Source organism: Trachypithecus francoisi, unplaced genomic scaffold (assembly GCF_009764315.1).
Source record: "Trachypithecus francoisi isolate TF-2019V2 unplaced genomic scaffold, Tfra_2.0 Lachesis_group4, whole genome shotgun sequence".
Lineage (NCBI taxonomy): Eukaryota > Metazoa > Chordata > Mammalia > Primates > Cercopithecidae > Trachypithecus > Trachypithecus francoisi.
Genome location: NW_022681469.1, coordinates 75,304,352 through 75,323,916, shown reverse-complemented (window position 1 = coordinate 75,323,916; position 19,565 = coordinate 75,304,352). Strand labels below are relative to the sequence as shown.

General features: G+C 37.5%; 1 protein-coding gene and 1 non-coding gene across 5 annotated transcripts in view; both read right to left on the bottom strand.

The window, feature by feature from the left end:
• Positions 1-19,565, bottom strand: part of PPP1R9A (protein phosphatase 1 regulatory subunit 9A) — a 408,553-nt gene that overhangs the window by 200,026 nt on the left and 188,962 nt on the right. The gene's annotated exons all lie outside the window — the stretch shown is intronic.
• LOC117073936 lies at positions 4,410-4,550 on the bottom strand. Its single transcript, XR_004433466.1, has one exon. It is a non-coding gene; the product is annotated as a U4 spliceosomal RNA (small nuclear RNA).

Here is a 19,565-nt window from a genome sequence, read left to right as displayed (position 1 = left end):
GAACTAATGTTGCAGTTCAAGTTCAAAGGCAGTCTGCTGGCAGAATCCCCTCTTCTTTGATAGAAGTCAGTCTTTCTTTTATGAAGGTCTTCAATGAATTTGATGAGGCCAATCCACATGAAGGAAGGCATCCACTTTAGCCCACTGCTTTAAATGTTCATCTCATCTAAAAGATACTTCATAGACTCCAGAATAATGTTTACCCACATATCTGGGTACTGTGGTCTACCAATGTTGACTCATAAAATGAGGCATCACAAAGTCCTTCAAACAGGATATTCTCTGGCTGCAAAACTGAACTTTTTGGTATTTGACAAGGATAGTCTGGAATATGACTTCCTTACAAGTAAGTAGAAATAAGACCACAGATTTACAACACCTACAAGCTACAAAGACATTTCTGACAAGTTAAAGCATTTCATAAGTATAATATCATTACTTCCATACTTAAACTCCTAGCTTAGAAAAGAAAAAGCCAACCTAGCTAGGACTGCAGTAGGAAAGAATACTGAGGGGCAACTGCATGGGGCCCACATGTAAGGCAGTTGTCAATGAGAACTTGTGCTGCCGTACTCTGTGGGCTTGGCCAACTCACTGGGTCTTTCTGAGATCAGGCTTTTATGTGCAAGAAGGCAGGACCAATTCTGATACCCAGGCTGCTGGATTCTAGGGTCAATCTCGACTCTGAAACCTAATCAAAATTCTTATCACTATGTGTCTCTCTGATGACAAGTCTTCAACTATTCACACCTACATTTGATGGTAAGTTAACTAAAAGCATGAATTCTAAGTTGTAGCTTATTTATAGCAAGTCATCTGTTCCACATTTTTTAATACTGCCACATAAATACACAATCCTATTGAGCATTTGAGGAATGGATCATCTGGGACCCATATTTCTATCTAGATGATATTATTATGTTTTTTAGATAGTTAAGCTTTTAGTTAATTTTACAACTCTGCTAGTTTCATTCTCATATCTAAATCATCTAATAAGCATTATAAATGCCAAACCAAAACACTTAGTTTACTGCCCTCCACTAAATATGGGTCAGCAAGGCAGCTGAGACCCCTCTACCCAGGTAAAAGATAATATCCATAAGCTACTTTTGCAAGGAAAGGTTTCTGAGGGATACCCCATTTGAGGGCATTAATAGGCCAGATGCTCTCCTTCACAACCACAAATCCACATAATGACTCAAACTCTGAATTCAGCAGTAATGTACAAAAAGGAGGAAAAGGAAATGTAAAGATTAATACATGTAAAAATCATAAAAGTAAGTTTTTTCTTGCAAAAATATAGGAAAAAAAGAGAAAGTAAAGGTCAATTTATATTTGTTCATGTAAACAGTAAGCTCACTTCTGTAATCCATGTGAGCTAGCCCAAAGAAAGGTAAACAATCTATCTATGAAGATGTTAGTGCTGCTAAGCAGTATTTCCAGTTCTTCTTCTGGGTGCGAAGAGTATTTTCTTTCTTTACCCTTTCTTGCCTTGGGGTGGGGCTATGTAAATAATTCTCGCCAGTGGTTTCTGAGCAGAGGTGGTGTGTGTCACTGAGCCATTTTACTGCGGAGGCAAGACCTTTCAGTGTTTTTTTCTTCTTGTATTTCTGGAATCTGGAAAGCATATATGATGGAAATGGACCCTCTACAAGTTTAAGTACCTTAGTGACTATACTGAATACAAGGAGCTTCCCTTTGACCTAACATGGACATTTAACATCAGTGAGAAATAAACATCTGTTAGAAGATATTGGGATCATTTAGTAGTGCAATATAAACTAGCCTATGTTAACCAGGCTACCATCTAAAAGAATCACTTGCTCACTATTAGTATGGATTGCAAAGATCCTATCTTGCTTTAAAAACACAAGATTTGGGCCAAGAGATGAATATAACTAAGAACCTTTCACCTCATTTTAAGGGAAAACATTAGTGACAATAAATCACACAAAGAACCCCAGGCCATGTCAAAAGCATTAATCTCAAGTCAAGGCCCTATTGTCTGTTCTTCTGCTGTAAGCTCAGTTCCAAAAGCCTACGGGCCTCAGGGAGGGGACTGAATACCACCTTCCATCCTAGGTGGTTCTAGATCTTCTTCCCAGCTTTTCCTCACACAGGGCTGTGGGAACCCAGGCATGGCTGCTTATAGTGGCATCAGTCATATCTTCCATATTACCTACCTCTCACGTATTTCTTCCCTTATGCAATACAAAGAGGGATAGTTTTCAGAACCAGTTCTTATCTAAGGACAAAAGAAGGGGTGAGCAAAATAGACTTCAGAAGTATGTGGTGATGATACTGGAAAACACAACTTACGCTGCTTACTAAGTACTCTCAATTCATATCTCCATAGTATTCTTCTTATATTATTTGGAGTAAATTGTTGTATCCCCAACATATTCATATTCAAACATATACAAAAGTCTATGATAAAATCAAGTATGCATTTGTGTATTATCAATAGCACCAACCACCTCAAATATAGAGGATGCAAACTCTTTAAGTTTTTAAACTATTTATTTATTTTTAATAGAGACAGGGTCTTGCTATGTTGCCCAGGCTACTCTCAAACTCCCAGGCTCAAACAATCCTCCCACCTCGGCCTCCCAAAGTTCTGGGATTACAGGCATGAGCCACCATGCCCAGCCAGAAAACTCCTCAAATTTAAAATAGCTAAGGTTGCCTTTGTGGAAAGTTTTATATATACATACATGCACACACATACACACACACATGCACACACACACACATATAAGTAAAATATATATGTAGTACATATATATGAAAAGTTAAATTTTCATATATATGAAGATTTTTAGTGAAAGAATATTTCAAGATAAGTACAGTTTTACTAAGGTCACATATATAGAAATATTAATGAAATAAGATTAAATCTCTTGCTTTTGACAACACAGAATTCAATCATTATTGGTACCATTTATCAGCAAATATGTGTTGTTAAAATACTTGAAAAGTATTTTTTTATTTTAATTTTCATTTTTATTCTAGTGAGACTGAACATTTTCAAACAATGGTTAGTCTTTTTTCCATCTTCAATTTGTGACTTACTGGTTACTATATATTGTTTTTCACTGACTTTTAATAAATTTCAATGTATAGTATTGCCTGGAGAAGCCTTAAAAATAAGTTCTCCCTGTAAAAATAGTTTATGCCATTAAAGTAATCAGGGAAAAAAAATCCTTCATAAATGTAAACTTAACTCATCCTGAATTTGGACAAATTCTAAGACAATTAAACCTAAATTAGCGAGTTTTTTAAACAGAGAACTGGGAAATTCCACTGATGTTCATGTTTTCCTAAGTATTTTTCAATTTATTGTAAACAATTAAACATATCCATGAGAAATTAGCAATGTCCTCTTTCAGTTCAGCCAGAGTTTTAAACTGGAGACATGTTTTGCTAACTGACAACTGGTGGCCAGCATGAAATAAATTGGAAACTGGACAGGTGTCCTCATCACAGAAACATTTAACTAATTAACCCAATTGGCACCCATTTTGGGGGAATGGACAATCTCCTAGGTGAAATAACTGATTTCTCATTCCAAGAAGTAAATACTCTTGTACAGATGCAGCAAGTTAAGTTAGTAAATCAATTTTTGTTTTGGCATGTGTCTCAGCAGTTAGTCCTTCCTGCTTCTTTTACTACAACTGCCAGCACTGTGCTTCTAAAAGCCCATAGAGGAAAATTAGTCTAAATTGTCTAAATAAGAAAACAGATGGAGAGGACCAATACAAGGTGCTTGTGTGTGCACACGCAGTGAGATTACAGAGGAGAAATGGGGATAAGGGGATGCCGGGCACACCAAAGAGGGTCTGAGAGCTTCTTTTGAGCACAAAAATGGAAAGAAAGATTTTAAGCTTCTCCAGTACAGAAGTTTACACTCTCCCATGAAAATCCCCCGGGGTGACTAGACCTCTGAATGGAAGGGAGGGTGGGGTAAAGAGTATCATGAGAAGCAAACACTAAACTCTGAGGTCTTGGGTACCTTGGGAAGAGTACCTCAAGCCCCAAATTTTACCTGGAAACAGAATGAAACAGCCTTGAAAGGAACTTAACTGTTCGTTCAAGGAGGTCATCAGAAACAACTGTGGGCTAAAGTCAACGGGGCTCTCAACACAAGGACCTCTGTAAAACTCCCAGGAACCGTACATACATTTACCCAGGGTAGTGGAAGAGAATGCCAAAACATGGATGAGGCCAAACAATGGGTGAGGATCTCAAGAAGGTTAACATTAGTACAGAGGAGAAAAGGAATGTGATATAAAGTGATTGGCAAACTAAAATGGATTCCTATTCCTTACATAAAAATGGTTGATGATCAGGCTCTTCACAGTACTATGATAGTCTCTTTTTTCTTTTTTTTTACATTTATTTTTATTCAATCTCCATTGAGACTGCCAAAAAATGTCAATGCTGACTATATTGTAAGTCATCACGGCGGGGTATTGGGAAAAGTTTTCAATTAGCTATAATCACATCTAGGATAAACCTCATTTGCTGCGATACTGCCACTGCACAAAGCTATGATGATCTTTCCATATGTCAACATGACTAGGCTATAGTTTCCAGTTATTTAATCAAACATTAATCCAAGTGTCACTTTGAAGGTATTCTGTAGATGTGATTAAAGTTCAAAATCAGTTGACTTTAAGCAAGGGGAATTATCCTAAATAATCTGGGTGGGCCTGATTGAATCAGTTGAAAGGCCTGAAGAGCAGAGCTGAAGTTTCCTGAAGATAAAAGAAATTCTGCCTGTGACAGCAGCTTCAACTTGTGCTTGAGGCTTCCAGCCTCCCATCTTCACTGCCTGCCCTACAGATTTCAGACCTTCATACCCAGACTCCACATGAGCATAAACCAATTCCTTGTGGTAAATCTCTTAAAATGTATCTTCTACTGGCGGTGCTTCTTTGGTTGACCTTGACTGATACATCAACAGTTCAACTCTTCCTCACAGAAAAGGTACAGCAGTACCTTTTCTCACAGAAAAATTTACCTCACAAAAAAATTTGCAGCAGTAGTTTGCAAAGTGCTGACTGTGACCTAAAGAGGTTGTGAATCAATCTAATAGGTCATGAAGAACATTGAGAAAAGAAAACAAAAAGGATAGAATAGAAAAACATCAGCATTCATTATAAGTAGTAAGAGGACATATTGTATTTCAAAACTTTTGGTTTCAAATATACACATACATATATACATATGTATGGATCATATGTCGATATGAAACGGTTTTGATTTAGAGACTAAAAGAACAGTAGCACTTAAGAAATACTGAAAAAGTCAAACCAGGGAATATAGGTTTCTCCAACTACTGAGCCTGTGAATGCTGACCACAGATACAGAAATTATCCTTCACACTTTCTCTCCTTTTGAGCCATTGATTCTTACTTCAAATCCTTATTAAGCACCAGCTCACTGGCTGGTACTATGCTCAGTATTGAAAATACCTTATTAGGCCAGGCATGGTGGCTCATACCTGTAATCCCAGCACTTTGGGAGGCTGAGGTAGGCAGATCACCTGAGATCAGGAATTCAGGACCAGCCTGGCCAACATGGTGACACCCCTTCTCTACTAAAAATACAAAAAAATCAGCTGGGTATGGTGGCAGATGCCTGTAATCCCAGCTACTCAGGAGGCTGAGGCAGGAGAATCGCTTGAATCTGGGAGGCGGTTGCAGTGAGAAGACTGCACCACTGCACTCCAGACTGGGTGACAGAAAAAAAAAATACTTTATTAATCTCAGACCTGTCATTGTAACCAACATAAGGGCTGTAATAAAGGGATGTGGGCCATACTACGGGAGCACACAGTAGAGACATCTAAGCCTACCTGGGAGGAGAGGTGAGCAAGAAAGGATTTCCCAAGTAACCCTGAAAGCAAAGACTTCAGCCAGCAATGGTTTGAGTGAGCAAATAATAAGGCGGGGTGGGGGTGGTATGTGTGGAAGGCATTCTGAGACGAACAGTAGCATGTGCAAGGTAGGAATAAGACAGAAGAACACAGTAACAGGACAGGAAGTAAGCCAACATGGACAAGGCTACATACAGCAGTGAATGAATGGGAAGAGATGGTACAAAAATAGGTAGAGGAGCTCTGGGACACAGTTTTTGTGAGTAAAATCCACATGCCATGCAGAGTCCCTAAAAGCATTTGTCTTTCAGAGAATGGGAGTTTACGAAGAAGATTAGAGAGAACCAGAACTAAAAAGAAAGAGAGGAGCCAGGAGCTCTAGGAAACCTCTATCTTCAGTCCTTTTGGAAGACTTAGTGGGAGTCTACGCCCTCTCAGAATACTAAGAGATTTTTCTCGAAGTGATCCTGATGAGGGGGCCATCATTTGTGTAACAGCAGAAGGAAGGCAAGAATATGATTGCACTGTCCTTGCAACAAAAGCAAAAAGAGGAAAGGCAGCATCAATCTCAGAAGGCCGTGAGCAAACCAAGGTCCTGAGAACTAAAGTTTCTCCTGCAGTCAGTCAGGCACAAGAGGAACATGAGGGAGAATGACAGCAACAAAAGCCCTTCCTTTGCCAAATACATGTTACATTTTTAGGGTGAAAGTATGTAAAATACATGCATTGTAAAGGCCTATCTAAAATCCTCTATTTCCACAATGTGCTGGTCTCATATAAAGAGAATTCATACTTGAGGCTTAGCGTTATCTATTAAGAGTCAAATAATAAAACAAAGGTTGCACAATTTTCTACAATCTCAAACAGCTTCAAATGCTGACAGAGGTTTAAAAAACTGTTTTAGCAAGGATATCTAGACCTACACAGTACAACCAAAAATTTTAATTTCTGTAAAGGTCAAGAATAAAATATGCTTAATTTTTAAATTCTTCAAGCTGAGGCCAGACATCACATGGTTGAAAAAAAAAAAAAAAAAAAAAAAGAACCTTCAAAACAAGACTGAAGCACAAACAACTAATTGTTAGGGAATGCATATACACATGAGGACACTGATGCTGTGGTACAAGGCTGAGCTTGTAAACCTAAGACTAGACTCACAAAAAATCTTTACTGCATTTGGGGCAGCTGTGATCCATGTTAAAAAATAATCATGTTACCCTTAAATAGCAGGAAAGACTGTTTCCTTATAAACAGATTGTCCCTTCCATTTAGACTTCTCCAAGAACTACAGTCAACTGTAATTGACCAATTCTGGATCATGACTGAAAATGTCAATATACAGCTAAATCTACAAATGGTATCTACCTCATGTTCCCTTACTTATTGGAAAAACTGAAAGGGTGGAAATCCTTTACAGGAAACAAGATAATAGACTATCTTTGTTAAAATATGTCGAGGACAGTGTTATCTCATTATTCTTAGTGTTTTTGAAGTAAATGCTGCCACCACTTCCGTTAGTATAGGATTAATGGTCAAATCTGGGGATCACTGACCTTGAATCATACTAACTTTGACCTCATATATCTTTTAATAGAACTGATGGTTTTGTAAATATGCTTCTTAAATCACTTGTCACCACAGCCTCAGAAACTGTCCACATGAAAGAACACACTAGAAAAACTGGTAATAAATAGGTGAATGCTCTGTAAGCAAAAAAGAAAAAGCAGCAATCATCTGCACCTCCTACCTGGGTTCCTGATTCTGTACAGATGGACCAGTTAGATGCCTTGGTAGCACCTCAAATTTAAAGTATCCCAAAACAAAATTATAGTGTCTCCCATTCTGTCTTCAGTAAGGTTTCTCATGTTTGAGGACAACAGGATCCTTTTGGCCACATAGGCTTGAAAGGGCAGTCAATCACACAATAAAACACCCACATGAAATCAGTAAAAATCGCCTTTTGTTCCTATCTTTTTTTTTTTTTTTGGGGACGAAGTCTCCCTCTGTCGCCCAGGCTGGAGTGCAGTAACGTGATCTCAGCTCACTGCAACCTCCGCCTCCCAGGTTCAAGCGATTCTCCTGCCTCAGCCTCCCAAGTAGCTGGGATTACAAGCATGTGCCACCATGCCTGGCTAATTTTTCTATTTTTAGTAGAGACAGAATTTCACCATGTTGGCCAAGCTGGTCTCAAACTCCTGACCTCAAATGATCCACCTGCCTTGGCCTCCCAAAGTGTTGGGATTACAGGCGTGAGCCACCGCACCCAGCCTGTTTCTATCTTTAAAAGGATTCTTGTTCTACTCACTCCTTCCTGTTCCCTCTGCATACTAAGATTCCTAATAAGTTATCCTGCAACTTATGATACACCACATCTAGGTCCCATTCCTAAAGCATGGCTCTAATCACATCACTGTGGGTCAGGAAACAGCACTGGAAGATGGGATGGAGTAGGGTGCCAGAAGAGAGAGAATGAATTTATGAATGATTTTACATTTCTTTTACATATCTTTTTGTACTTTCTAAATTCTGTATAATGAGCAAGTATTACTTTCTAATGGAGATGGAGAAGGGCATAAAAAAGCCTCCTAAGTTTCTCCATATTACCTGGAGAGTATAGTTCAAACATGCAGAAAGACATCCAAAGTCCTCTAAGATCTGGCTCTAGCACACATGGCCAGTCTTTACCTAGCACTACTCTTCCTTTCACTCACCCTATCATCCAAAAATTGTTACTCTTTTGTTGTATGTTTGCTAAGCTGTCTTTAATATTTTTCGGTCTTTCCTAAGATTTATTACATTATGCTATATATTGTATTTATCTGTGACCACAGTTTTTATTCAAATAAAGTCAGCTACTTTGGAGCCTTATCTTTCTATCACTTAATGTTCACAGTACAATGTTTTAGAAACAATGGGCCTTTAATAATTGTCAGTGAAACATATAAAGTTGGTACCTTAAATCAGAACCACTTCTGAACAAAAGAAAAGTGACCTGTGAGAGGCAAAAACTCACAAAAGGATAATAATAAAATTTATAACTTCAAAACAAAGAAGTCTTATGCACAGTTGAGGTTGTATTCTAGAAGACATGACCTAATAACATAGACTTAATGATTATTTATGTCAGGAATCAAGTATTACCAAAAAAGGAACATTTATTAATAGTACCAAAATTAATTTTTGTATCATATGGTGGACAATATAAAAAAAGATTTTTACTCTCCTTTTGATGGATTAGGTTGTTCCTGGCAAAAAATTTTATAATGTTTCCGGTTTTTGATCATTTTAATGTGACTGAGAAGAGAATCTAGTTTGGAAGAACTCATAATTTACTTTTTAAATGTATTTTGAAATGCTAAAATAAAAGTATATTAGAAATAGTACAGTCAAGGGTAATTAGCTTTACTGATGTGGATGAAAGTGTATTATTTGGGTTCTCAGGTTGAAATATAGAGCTGGCAGGAAGAATTAAAATGCTTATAAGCATTTCAATTGTTGCTGGAGAATGGATTTAAATATGTAAATATATAAAAATGGTTGGCTCCCTTTGCAGCCTTGAGTGCAACATCTATCTTTAGGTGATGTAGTAGGGTCAGTTAAGGCTTTAATGTCCCACAACTGTGGCAGATTTGCTGATTAAAATACAGCAGTCACTTTTACAGTTTTGCATTCTAGTCATGGTGGTCTATCCTGAGAAACTCCATCGGTTGTTGCCTGTCCTCTCTCAAGCCAAAAAAAAAAAAGAAAGAAAGAAAGAAAGAAAACAAAACAAAACAAAAAATCATCCCATGTATAAGAACTCAAGTCTCCCAAAACTTGTGGTCACGGCATGTCATCTCCACCTGCTGTACTGATATCGGGAAGGTAAATACATATGCCATATGTCTTAAACAAAAGTGTAGTTGTACTCAAATGTCCATCTGCTTCTTACAAGTCACCCTGACATAGACAAAGCAATTATAGAAACACAGTTTAATACAGAAGAGAATTAAGCCTCACTCTCTCACTTTGGAAGAAAACAAAACCACTTCCAAATTATAGGTCTCAATTTCTTGAATATCTTGGAACTTCCCTATGACAATATCCTCCAACATTAGGTGACTATCCTCTTGACTGGAACACCTGTAGTCCTTTAGTACTTACATCCTGCCTTTCATCTGTTAATGCTATTTTACTGTTTAAATCTGCCATCTTCAGCACAGGACTAGTGTCTTACTCCCATTGTATCTCCAAAATCTGGAATTGTGCCTGACAGAGGATCTACTCAATAGATGCTTGCAGGGAGACTGCCTGATAAAAGCAGTTTTTCTGGAAGTTCTGTAACTCCCTTGAATATGTACTTCATTCATTCAAACAGCTGTTCAAGATTTCAGATAAGCTGGCAACATGAGCAAAGGAATCTTTTTCACTGTCTGGTCCACCCTGCTGGCTTCCACTGTAAGCACTGGTATTTAGGGCATCCAAGATTCTGGCAGCAGCTACAGTTGGCATAAAAATGCAACACAGAGAACTAGTCCTTAACCAAAAAAAAAAAAAAAAAAAAAAAAAAAAGAGTATGTAGTATAAGACACAGAGAAGAAAAAGCTGCTCCTCTGATGGCTGGGCCTGTTCCAATGCTGGCTCTCTTTCCACTCCTTCTCACTATATATATTGTAAAAGTATATCCATCAGCTGTCTTCATAAGAATTGAAAAGATTTCAACAGTGACTACCCAGTGGTCAGTGAGATTGTACCCACTCTGTTTACAGGCAAATAACAGACTTGAATGTCATTTTCCTTCAATTCTGTTCAAAAATGCCTAAAGAGAGAAATGACAGGTAGGTGATAACGAGGAGGTGAGGAAAAGGAGAAGTGTAGCTACCATTGAGTGATTCTTCTGGGGTAGGTGTCTCATTTAAATCTCATAATCATCTTTTTTGGCAGATCAGTCAACTTCAGGCTCACAGATGACAGTTGGCCCAAAGACACACAGAAAATACAAAAGTGACAACAAAATACAAGTCCATGAATTAAAATTCCATGCTTTTCTCTCCATGCCACACAGCTTTAGGAAAAAAAAAAAAAAAAAAAGCATTATTAAAAGCACCAAATGCCAAAACTAAAATAAGCACCCCTACATAGAATAAACAACATATGCCCCTCAACCCCACAACTGCAAAGGGCCATAAATTGAAGGGGGTGGAGATTCAAACTTACCAGTAACTAAAGAAATGCAAATTAAATTACATAAGTAATTTTTCATCTGCAAAGATTTAAGGCTGGTCATGGTGGCTAACGCCTGTAATCCCAGCACTCTGGAAGGCCAAGACAGGCAGATAACTTGAGGTCAGGAGTTCAAGACCAGCCTAGCCAACAGAGCAAAACCCCATCTCTACTAAAAATACAAAAATTAGCTGGGCGTGGTGTCATGTGCTTGTAATCCCAGCTACTCGGGAGACTGAGGCAGAGGAATCACTTGAACTCGGTAGGCAGAAGTTGCAATGAGGTGAGATTGTGCCACTGTACTCCAGCCTGGGTGACAGAGCAAGACTCGGTCTCAAAAAAAAAAAAAAAAAAAAACTTAAAACAAGGCAAAGAGAGACAAATTCACTCTAATACACTGTGAATAAAATTTAAACAGGCATAACTTTCTGGGTGACAAAAATATTGAAAACTTTAGTATCAGCTGACCTAATAGATTCTAACAGCTTAATGAAATCACAGATATACAGAAATATTTCTGCACACTGACATTAATCACAACATTACTTTAAAAAGGGAAAAAAAATCAAGTCCAACAGAACTTAAAGAAGAAAATAAAAATTCAAAAGAGCAAAAACTTGGAAGCAATATAAATGTCAAAAAGGAAGGGTTAAAAAAATGGTACATTGATACGATGGGATATATTGATTCTTATAGATGTATCCTAAAAATCATGTTCTATAAGATTATTCAGTGACAGAAAATATTCAAATATTTGGTATGTGAAAAGATTACAAAACTATATAACTATGTACATACATGATCCCAATTATGTCAATACATATAGACATCATAATTTCTGAATGCTAAGATTATGAATGACATTTTTCCTTTTCTTTTTTTGAGATGGAGTCTCACTCTATTGCCCAGGCTGGAGTGCAATGGGGTGATCTCGGCTTACTGTAACCTCTGGCTCTTGGGTTCCAGCCATTCTCCTGCCTCAGCCTCCCAAGTAGCTGGGATTATAGGTGTGCACCACCACACCTGGCTAATTTGTGTATTTTTAGTAGAGATGGTGTTTCACTATGTTGATCAGGCTGGTCACAAACTCCTGACCTCAGATGATCCGCCTACTTTGGCCTCCCAAAGTGCTGAGATTACAGGCTTGAGTCATTGCGCCTGGATGATTTTTTATTTTTCTAGTTTTCTGGATTATTAAAATACAGAGCTTTGGTAAATGTTATCTTAAAAACATTCATTACTGGCCGGGCGCGGTGGCTCAAGACTGTAATCCCAGCACTTTGGGAGGCCGAGGCGGGTGGATCACGAGGTCAGGAGATCGAGACCATCCTGGCTAACACGGTGAAACCCCGTCTCTACTAAAAATACAAAAAACTAGCCGGGCGAGGTGGCGGGCGCCTGTAGTCCCAGCTACTCGGAGGCTGAGGCAGGAGAATGGCGGGAACCCGGGAGGCGGAGCTTGCAGTGAGCCGAGATCGCGCCACTGCACTCCAGCCTGGGCGATACAGCGAGACTCCGTCTCAAAAAAAAAAAAAAAAAAAAAATTCATTACAAAACCATGAATGATCAATGGGCATAAGTTTTCCATACACTATAAAAGCAAATTTGTCTATATATTAGCTTAAAATATATTTTAATAGCACTTCCAGTGTTCATTTACATAGTGATAACTGATGTTTACAATGATGAGCCTATGATACAAAAATATCTTGTATTCTATAAATTTCAAATGCAAAATAAAATCAGGTTCAGTTTTCTTTTTAATGTAATAAGCTTGTATTTGCCAGGCAGTAAACTGAAACTATGCTTTGCAGTTAAGCTGTCATTGACCCCTCAAAAAAAGGATTAGTGAGTGTTGACCTTAAATACTAAAAACCACCAAAGACTTGACCCTTAATAACAAAGGGAATCTAAGATCTCACTTCCCGTTTAAGACAGCTTAGTTACTAGGACACTTTGATTTTAATTTTCAGACTGTGTTATAGGAAAGTCCACTGTACTTTATCTTCTTTCAGACATTTGGCTGAGGGTCTGGAAAATTACTGCTCATGCTGAGAAAAATAATAATAATAATAATAATAATACCATGCTTCAGTTGAAGTTTTCTGAGCTTAGTTCACAATGACATTTTTAGTATGTGTGTTTGTGTGGAATAATCTGTCATCATATGACAACAGAAGAACTAGTTCCCTGAGTTACATGTACAGATGTTTCTAGCATATTGATTAGTCTAAAGAATAAAACTTTATGTAAAACTCGGTAATATTATAAGTTAGTTTAATTCAGAAAAAAAAATTAGCTTCTAAAATATACAATTGCAGAATGTTATAACCCAAGAGGATCTGAGCAATTACCTAAGTAGGGATGGAAAGAACCACGAGGCATGGCACGCCCTCTTTCTGTGTTGGATTATCCAGGTGAAGAATGTGAGGCAAGTGCCTCCATCTTCCCAGAATCTCCAAAGCAGTTAACTATGCGATCAATTTAAGGGAAGGACAAAAGAAACATATTTGCCATATCTGATCTAATCTTATTTTAGATTCAAGGAAAGAAATACACATTCACACAGTTATTCAAAGCTCATGTTAGAAAAAAATTCCAGATACAGAGTATTCTTGATATATTTACCTTGTATTCTTTCAGAATGGTTCTCTATGAAAAAGACAAGCAGCAAAATGAGTCCTTTCACATGAAAGAGATGGATCCCTCTTGTATTCCAATTTGGACACTGCAGTTATACTTCACATATAAATTGTATGCATTAAAAAGCATTTGAAAAGAAATGTGTAAAAGTGGTAGTAGTCATTGTAAAGTAGCTGGAGTACTAATTTGCTTTATTGTCTTTAAGATTCTCATATTTTGGTGTTCTATATGAGAAAACAGAAATGAGAAATTTCACTTAATTTTCTATTGAAAAAGCAATGTATTAGCATTCCTACTTATAAATAGACGTTGGCATGGTGACTCAGAAGATCTGCTCTTCCGCTTGTATTATCTTAAGTAAGTTGACCTTTTTAGGCCCACATTTTCCTCATCTGTAAAAATGAGGGGAGTTAAGTAAATGACCTCCAAGATCACGTTCAGCTTTGAAATTCCAAAACTGTACCTACAATAAATCTGCTGTTTGAGAGTAGCAAATTATCACTGCATGAATGTTTTCCAGTCTCAGCAGTAACTACTGACTAAAAGACAAGGAATCACCTTTTCCCAGTTTTATTTTTCAAGGGAAGAGGTATCCATTAGTGTACGCCTCCAGGTCCTCCCACTTACTCACATCACCCAAGGCAAAAGTGATTTACTTGTCTGGTTGGTCCCTTAGTTATAACAAACTGGGCCTGTGTAACAACCTTCTACCTAGTATTTAACTGGATACTTTGATCTCTACAACTCTAACTTTTGTCTTACCTCTCAAGTAGTTCAGAATTAGAGAAAAGAAATATTGTTCGATAGGCTTCTCAAACTTCCAACTTCTAAAACAATATTCAGTTAACACAAGCATTTGCAATCACGGGTGTGATTTTTCCTCTACTATCTTTAAGCTGCCCTGATTGCATGGTGGTTTTACCAGTGCCACAAACTTCAGTGAAACTTTCCAAATTCAAAGTTAGAAAGCACATAATACAGAACACCATGGTCCTTAAAAAATATATACCACCATATATCTTAAATCAGAGGTTGAGGTCCAATATATTTCACCTTCTTTAAAAGCTTGAGTTTCTTTCCTCTTCTCCAACATGATGAATGCTCTTCTCACTGAGAAATTATATTGACTATTACATCCCAATTCTCAGCTACTATTCAGGTACCACTCTAATCATACCAAATTGTTTATTAGGATTCTACTTGATTAAAGAGCCAACATTTCTTTTTCTTATAAGCCGCAGAATAAAGCTCAAACAAGATAGTGTATCTTGCAAGATTTTATTTTTAAAAATTCTTATTTCCCATCTTCTCTCTGACACACTCTTATTGGTATCTCCAGAAATCTCAAGATCTCAAACTACTTAAAATGAACAGAATTCCTTTTCATGATTTTTTTTTTTTTTTTTTTTTTTGAGATGGAGTCTTACTCTGTCACCTAGGCTGGAGTGCAGTGGCACGATCTCAGCTCACTGCAACCTCTGCTGTCCAGGTTCAAGAGATTTTCCTGCCTCTGCCTCCTGAGTAGCTGGGATTATAGAAGCCTGCCACTGCACCCAGCTAATTTTTGTAGTTTTAGTAGAGACAAGGTTTCACCATCTTGGCTAGGCTGGTCTTGAACTCCTGACCTTGTGATCTACTGGCCTCAGCCTCCCAAAGTGCTAGGATTACATGCGTAAGCCAGTGCGCCCGGCCAGTGATTCCTCTCATCCATCCAAAAAACTACTTATCCTTCAAGGTTAAATGTAGACATCTATCCTTTTACTATCAATATTTCATCATGTTTCACTTTTTCCCCATCAGAGTGAGTTCTTCAAGTATTAGGCCCACGACCCAGCAAAAACACTGGCCCATATTAGAGATTCCATAGTACTGTGAATGAAGAAAATGTACTTTATTTGTAGTTTAAAATTACCGAGACTAATATTTCTAATGAGCTACAATTCTTAAAACTGAAGTATTTATCTTTATACAAAACATTGAGACTATTTGATAAGAGAAAGAGAAATCTAAAACGGGTTAGCAATTCTCATGGGATAAAACTAAACATCTGAGTGCTATAGAGCCACATCTAAATTATGTTTATTTCTGTGTCTTAAAGAGTGAGCAACTATTACAGAAGGTAGATTCACAATCGTAGCATAACTACAATAACTGTGTTAGGTGGTTTCTCAGAATGAAATTACCATAATTTGAACTCTCAGTATAATGGCTTGGCCTTATGCTTTTGGCTTTCTTTTTTTTTTTGTTTACGAAAATCCATTTTTTATTTACTTGTCTTATTTTTTGAGACAGTGTCTCACTATGTTGTTCAGGCTGGTCTCAAACTCCAGGGCTCAGGAGATCCTCCCTCCACAGCCTCCCAAAGTGCTAGGATTACAAGTGTGAGCCACTTGCTCCCGACCTAAACTCTCTTTTCTGAACCAAAATAGCATTTTCATGAATTTAACTGACTTGTCTAAACTAGCAACCACTTTATAAGTTATGTTCACTATCTTCCTTGATGTGATTTTCACTGATCTTGGGCTAATTTCATATATAAGTATTACATGCCCCCCTTTGAATCTCCAAATTTTAGTGTATATATTTTATTAGTGACGTGCAGTAGAAAAGAATAAAAGTAAACAAAAAAATGCTTGGCCTAGTGCAGCAAAACTAGGAGTAAGTTTTAAGAAAAATCTTTATTCCCCGTTTCCCCATTCTAGAATTTAGAACTAACTACAAAGGCCCCTTAGTTAGTAATCAACAAACTCTATAGTTGTAAATGTTGCAAAGAAATTCAAGATATTTTGAAAATAAAAAGGCAACAGACTAAAACATCATTTGCCAAATTAAGATTCTTCCCCAAATCTTTTTCAGGTAAAACACTTATTTATATTTGTGTCAAAACTGATGACACAGTCACCCCAAATCTTTTTTAGGTAAAACACTTATTTATATTTGTGTCAAAATTTATGACACAATCACCCTGTTTTGATTTAAACTACCTATAAAATATGTGTTAAGAGATAAAAATCCTAAGCTAAAATTTCCTAAAGTTTCTTTGTAAAAATAAAAACCACTTCTAAAATATGCAGAGCAATATGTACTACCGTCTATTCAAAAACTATGCTAACATAAGATGTTAACAATTGAGGAAACTGGGTGTGGAGTATATAGGAATTCTCCGTACTATCTTTGCAGGATTCCTACAAATTTAGAACTATTTTAAATTTTAATATTATTTTGGAAAAATTTGTGGGGACAGGAATTGGTTACTTACATAAAATAAAATTTAAAAAAAGAAAAAAAGACACATTAAATTATATCCCTACCTCACATCATACAGAAAATAAATTCCAAGTGGATTAGTGTATTGAAGACAAACTGAAAACCAAACTCTTAAAACCTTTAGATGAAATTACACAAGAAAATGTTTATGGTCTTAGGAAGATTTTTAAAACAAAAAGAAATCAAATATTAATCATTATGACAGTATTAAAATTTATAACTTCTATATTATAAGGAAACATACACCAAGTGAAAATACAAGTTATAAACTGAGAGAATAGACTAATAAAATGGTATTCACAATATTTTTGGGCGGGGTGCAGTGGCTCTTGCCTGTGGTCTCAGCACTTTGAGAGGCGAAGGCAGGTGGATCACTTGAGATCAGGAGTTGGAGACCAGCCTGGCCAATATGGCAAAACCCTGTCTCTACTAAAAATACAAAAATTAGCCAGGCGTTGTGGTGAGCGTCTGTAATCCCAGCTAATCAGGAAGCTGAGGCAGGAGAATCACTTGAACCCGACAGGCAGAGGTTGCAGTGAGCCGAGACCTTGCCTCTACACTCCAGCCTGGGCAACAGAGTAAAATTCAAAAAAACAAAACAAAACTTTTTTTTCTTTTTTGCTGAGCGCAGTGGCTCATGCCTGTAATCCTAGCACTCTGAGAGGCCGAGATGGCAGGATTGCTTAAGTCCAGAAGTTTGGATTAGCCTGGGCGACAGAGTGGGATCTCATCTCTTTTTTTCTTTTTTTATGAGACAGATCTCAAATTCATATAAATAAGAGAAATAAAAATCAAACAAAAAATGGGGGTAAGATATAAACACATCATTCACAGAAAAGGAAAATCTAATGGTTAATAAACACATGACATAGGGTCCTACTTTAGTAGTAATCAGCAATATAAATTAAAACAATGAATTCCATTTTACATCCATTAGAGAGACTGAGTATGGGTGAGAATGTGGAAAAACAGGAACTAGTAAATTATGTGAGGGTGGGTATGGCCCAATGATAAGTAATACGACAACAGACACTAACAGTAAAGGTATTATACGAACCTAAAACCTGGCTAGTTTACACGGAGACACGCAACACAGAGAAACACTTGCTCATGTGCCTATGTAAACATGCACAAGGATACTCACTGCAGCATGGTTTGCGATGGTGATGAATTATAAATAATCTTAATGTCTATAACAAGAAAATGATTACAAATTCTGTACTATTCATAGAATAGAATACATGCACTAACTATATAGAATACAACTAAGTGGGCTATGGCTCATGTATCAATAAAGACACATCTCAAAATAGAAAACTTCAACAAAGAGCATATTTATCTGACACCATTTATAACAAGTACAATATGTTTTAAAAGAATATAAAATGCTTGTAACTAAAAGCACCAAATTCAAAAGAGTGATTACTTCTGGGAAGGGCTACAAGATGATTTTATATTAGGGAGTGAACACTGTGGAAATCTAAGTCTGTAATATTATATTTCTTTAAATAGAAAAATACAAAGCAAGCATGAAAAAACATTAAAATTTTACAAAGCTAAATGGTGGGTACTCAAGTTGTCATACTATAAGTTCTGTGTTCAGAATTCTTTATAATAAAAATGTGTAAAGATTAAACTTGGCAAAAATAATTTCTTAGTGATGTTTAGCCTATTTTTTCAAGATTTCACTACTAAAGTTAATTTTTACTTCATCATGTCCTTCTAATTGTTCTCTGCCCTTAGGTACATAATCCTTATGTAAACAGTAACAGACTGACTTCTCTGTCTACATCCAATAACTCAGAATTTTTCCCTAAACTTTTCTTTCAACATAGGCATTAAATTTTGTGTTAGCTCACTGGTGAGTGGTAACACTTGTTCTTTTCTATTTTAATAAACTGATGCCTATGGTATATACATGCTACCTAAGTATGAACAATTTTTTAAGAACTTAAAAATACGTCTTTGCCTTGTTTTCTAGCATACAATTTTCCTGATAAGAAATCTGCTGTCGGAGGGCGGAGCAAGATGGCCGAATAGGAACAGCTCCAGTCTCCAACTCCCAGCGCGAGCGACACAGAAGACCGGTGATTTCTGCATTTTCAACTGAGGTACTGGGGTCATCTCTCTAGGGAGTGCCGGACAATCGGTGCGGGTCAGCTGCTGCAGCCTGACCAGCGTGAGCTGAAGCAGGGCGAGGCATCGCCTCACCTGGAAGCGCAAGGGGGAAGGAAATCCCTTTTCCTAGCCAGGGGAACTGAGACACACAACACCTGGAAAATCGGGTAACTCCCACCCCAATACTGCGCTTTAAGGAAACAGGCACACCAGGAGAATATATCCCACACCTGGCCGGGAGGGTCCCACGCCCACGGAGCCTCCCTCACTGCTAACACAGCCGTCTGCGGCGATCTATCCGCAAGGCAGCAGCGAGGCTGGGGGGGGGCGCCCGCCATTGCTGAGGCTTAAGTAGGTAAACAAAGCCGCTGGGAAGCTCGAACTGGGTGGAGCTCACAGCAGCTCAAGGAAGCCTGCCTGTCTCTGTAGACTCTACCGCTGCGGACAGCGCACA